Here is a 5,000-nt window from a genome sequence, read left to right as displayed (position 1 = left end):
TCTGAAGAACGGAGAAAACCGTGAAGACGATGAGATGTATTATTTTCGATGCAGATGTCATTTGACATCTGAAGTGCTTTATGCCGGCTGAGTTTCGGTGAAAGTGGGCAATCTACATGATGAGGAAAACGTTTTAACTGTCCACCGGTTTGCTTTCTTCCAACTATTTGTGCTTACCGCTATTTCCAAGCCGTTACAATCAATTTGTTCGCAATTTGTGTGTAAAGACCTTGAGTTTTCAAGGTGGTTAAGATAGTAATCCTGTCCAGTCCGTTAAACGAGATTTAGTGACCGTGCAGGGGCCGGCTGCTGAAAGCCTGGTTAGCGCTAACCGTTTGTTAAGAGGTATCAAAACTTATAGGTTTCCATGGGATTTAGAGCGGTTTTCAATTGAGTGTCGAAAGTAATTAGCGAATTGCATAGGTTTTGCATTTACTTCACTCAGTGATTGGTTCAAAGTTCTCGCGCCATTTTTTCAACCAATCAGAACTGAAACCACTGAAACCAAAACCAATTGTGGCTCGCGCGTGCACATTTTCCCGCGCTTTGTGTCGGCTACGTGTAATTACTTCGAGTTTTGATTGGTTTACTGGATTGTCTCCGTCCTTTTTGATTGGCCAAAGTAATTACTTTGGTTTTGGTTTTACGACACTCGATTGAAACTCGCTCTAACGCTAGTTAGTGCTAACCCATGCTTCGAGCAACCCAGGCCAGACCGTCAAACTACGGCTAGCTTTCCGTCGGAAGGTCAGACCTATTAACGAGGAAGCGATCCGTTCTGTTTGTACATTTTACTTTTCGAACGGCGGAACACTCTGTAGAGACCGTCAAGTAGTGATTCGTTAACCCCTAACGTCTGAAGTGCTTGCTATTTTTTAGTAATCTTTTGTCGATAAACTGTCTGCGGCACTTGCCTTCGCAGTATAAGAAGTTCGTATGGCAAATCGCATTGAAACGCCTGCAGTTTTGGGTCAATGCGGGCTCAGGTTTGGGCATCACGTGACAAATGCCAACGGTTCATGTGTTCGGAGAGTTAGCGAGATGGCTTTATCATTTTATACGTGATTTTTCGGGTATGATTAAGCTGGAATGCGGGTAGAGGTAAGACTTTGAAAGAAGGTGAAAGATGGTTTCATGCAGACCGGGAGGCCTAACTTAAAAATGCTTTGTTGTAAGGCATGGCGGTTCACGAGTGAAGTTGTCTCTCTGGCCTTTCTGATCTGTGGATGAATTCCAGGACCTACCGATACAATTTGGATAAGTTTTGGCACAGGCAGCCCAGACTCGGAGAGTAAAAAAATTGTAAGTATTTGTCTTGGAAACCCGATAACAAACTCAAAAAGATAATTTACACGCAAAAGTTGTGAATACAAAGCCACACTTTATTGCCCTGGGGTTTATCTCGCTTTTTGTGCGGTTATTTGCCTGATTGAACGCGATTTAAGTGACTTCTCAGTTTCCCGGGTTGTCACTCGTACATAAATAAAGGAAAGGCTGGAAAGTAATTTTTAACTTACGTCACATCTCGCCAATAAAATCACACTTTTCCGGAATCAGTCACGTTCAAACTCCGGCGATGGCCACACGGATAAATTTACTTCTCTTTAGCTAAGTTTCAAGGTCCAGCGAGTATCCATTGCTGAGAAACAGCGATGAAAATTCAAATATTCAAAATCCTTCTTGGCTCGCTTACATCTCTCACCCTGCCACCAGAGCCTTTCTTAACTCGACGAGAAAGAAAGTACTCTGCAGAAATCATTTAAAGTCTTTATTGAGTATGCGCAAGGCGTTGCTTGGAGACAGTTCAAACCCAGGCCAAGTCTCGATCGCATTCCTAAACGCCATATTGATTTCGTATTGAGGGCTCGATTTTGACCTTCGCCTTGTCAAAAATATGTTGTACGCGCTACCTAAACTGGTTTGACCGGAGTGACTAGCGAAGAAACTTGGACTGCGGCGACTCAAAAGACTTGACACAATTTCGGCAGAGCCTCTCTTCAGTGCTCGCCCTCTCGTGAATTTTAGAGAGGCTATTCTATGGGTGTACATCTCTATGCAATAAGCGCATTCAAGAGTTTCTCATATATATGGTTTTTTGACCAAGCGTGAGGTCAAGATGGCTGGATATTGGCCAAGTTCTTTTTTTGCGTGTTTATGGACCGAGACGAAGTCGAGAACGAGGCCAATGTCCAGCCATCTTGACCGAGCAAGCTTGGTCAATAAAGGATTTATTACATGGGATAAAACACTAAAAAATTGATTTTTGATCTTGCGAGACCAAGCAAGAAATCCCGAGCGTCACAGTATAGCTCCCTCTTTCCCGCTCAGTTAGCCAATCACAGCGCGAAATTTGATTCATCTTGCCCATTCACGGAGCTAGTCATATAATAATTATAACTACTGTATTGAAAAGTCTTTTTTTAAAAAATGATTTTCCTGGTAACATAGTATATGAAAAATAACTGAGATTTCTCTCCCGTCTTCTTCTCATAATCTTCGCAGAAATAACATTTTGTCTCTCAATAAACCTTGAACAACCAGTCCTGGTCTTAATTCTTTTTCTTACTTATCAGCTAAGTTGTGGAATGCCCTACCTGATTTTATCCGTACCATTGAGTTGACAGGTTTTAAAATGAGATTCCAGGGCTGCGTTTTGTATAGCCACTTTTCTTTTTAATTAAGAGTGAAGTTGTCTCTCTCGCCTTTCTGTGGGCGAATTCCAGGACCTACTGACACAATCTGGGCAAGTTTTGAAAGCTAAAACCTTCAATCGATGCGTTATTTTGCTGGTAGGACTGGGTGGCCCGACACTTACGAAAAAAACTATGAAATGAGAATCGGGAGTCTTCCCTTGTCATGGAATGATAGAGTTACCCAGAATACTTTTTGGGCATGAGCGAGGCAACTTAAGAAGCACGAGACTGGCCCTCATCGAATGGCTGAAGTGCGGCCAGAGGAAATGATTTCTAGCCAGATACTCAGGAGCAGGCCTGGTGTGTGCTGTTAACGTAGATTTTGGATTTCTGAAAAAGTTTTTATCATAGAAAATTCGCGTCAAAGTGGTGCTTTCATTTCGCTGTAATTCTCGTGTCAAAAAAACGGTACAATGATGTAAATAAGAGAATAACGATATTTATATTTGCAGATTACCTGTCCTCTTACTACGAAAGTCAAGCTCGACATCTCTATGCAATAAGCGCATTCAAAATTTCCTCGTATTACTTGATAAAAGTATGTGGTCTTTTTTGTTTTTTGAAAAAAAGGGTTTTTCTGCTTATATGAAAATTACGTTTTCTCTACCGTCCCCCTCTTATGCATGATCTTCGCGGAAATGACATTCCTTTCCTCAATAAACCTTGAACAACCAGTTATGCATGGTCTTAGTTCTCTTTTCTCTTACGTATCCGCTAAGTTGCGGAATGCGCTTCCTGATTTTATCCGTACCTATGAGTTTACTGGTTTTAAAAGAGAATCCAGGGCCGCATTTTGTACAGCGGCTTTTCTTTTTAATGAATACATCTTTAAATATTATGTATTTAGTAGGTATCTGTATATGCTATGTATTTTAGCTGTAAATGTAACGTCTCGAAGATATTAGCTCCTGTAGTTATTCGGAAAAAGCTTATGACTGTATGTATGTTACCTTTAGGAGGGCGCATGCGCACACTTTGTACTTTGCGACTCCAGTGCTTACCATATGACAGATAAAATGACTTTTCTCTTCAATATATAAGCCATCTAATTCATACGCTATGTTGACAAGGGCGGTTTGGAGCTGTGAGTAGGCGTGGGATTTGTCAGATATGGTTTAGGGGCCGACATATCTCTCCCTCAATGCCGTACCAGGAGGCAAGGTCGGTAGCAGAAAGCAGCGAAGGGCCAACTGCGTCCAAAAGCGATCGCACGGGCCGAAATCCCGGGATGACTCGTTTGGTACGACGCTCCAGCGCCGGTGTCTGGAGGTACTGCGTTTTTCTTTCTTGTTCAAACATTCCGTCAGCGCATGCGCAAATGTTCTGGCTTTTCGATACCTAGCCTACCAAAAAATATTAACATGCTGGTTTTTTTTTTTTTTTGTACCAGCAATTGACATTTCAGTTGATTTTATAGGCATAAACGTAACGTAAGAACCATGCGTGACTGGTCTTGTCTCAGACAGAGGCGAGAGATGGTTTCATGCAGACTGGGACGCCTAAATTGCTCTGTTGTAAACATTTTATATTTCGTTATGTATCCGTATATGCTATGTATTTTAGCTGTAAATGTAATGTCTCGAAGATGCTAGATCTTTTAGTTACTGTGAAATTCGAGATGAAAGAAAGTTTGTGCACGTGTGCATGTATGTATGTTACCGTTAGCAGGGCGCGTGCGCATACTTTGTAATCTGCGACTCCAGTGCTTACCATATGAGAGATAAATTACTTTTCATATGAATATTAAAGCCGTCGGAATCTTACGACAACTTGACAAGAGATGTCGGGGGCTCTGTGTAGGAGTGGGATCTGTCTCATATGGCCTAGGGACCGACATTTCTCTCCCTTACTGCCGTACCGGGAGGAAGGTCGGTATCTGTATGAAAGCAGCAAAGGGCCAACTGCGTCTAAAAGCGATCACACGGGCCAAATTCCCGGAATGACTAGTTTGGTACTAGGTACTCCCATGCCATGTCTGGAGGTATAGCGTTTTTCTCTCTCGTTCAACCATCAGCGCATGCGTAAATGTTCTGGCTCTTCGGTTCGTACCATACCAAAAAAAGATACTGGTTTTTACAAGGAATTGACATTTCAGGTAATTCTACAGGCATAAACGTAACGTAAGGACCGTGCGTGTCTGGTCTTTTCGGCGAGACAGAGGTGGGAGATGGTTTCATGCAGAGTGGGACGCCTAACTTAAAATGCTTTGTTGTAAGGCATGGCGGTTCACGAGTGAAGTTGACTCTCTGGCCTTTCTGATCTGTGGATGAATTCCAGGACCTATCGATACAGTTTTGAAAGCTAAAA

The sequence above is a fragment of the Montipora capricornis genome, chromosome 9 (assembly GCF_036669925.1).
Source record: "Montipora capricornis isolate CH-2021 chromosome 9, ASM3666992v2, whole genome shotgun sequence".
NCBI classification, from domain to species: domain Eukaryota; kingdom Metazoa; phylum Cnidaria; class Anthozoa; order Scleractinia; family Acroporidae; genus Montipora; species Montipora capricornis.
This window is presented reverse-complemented; position numbering follows the sequence as displayed.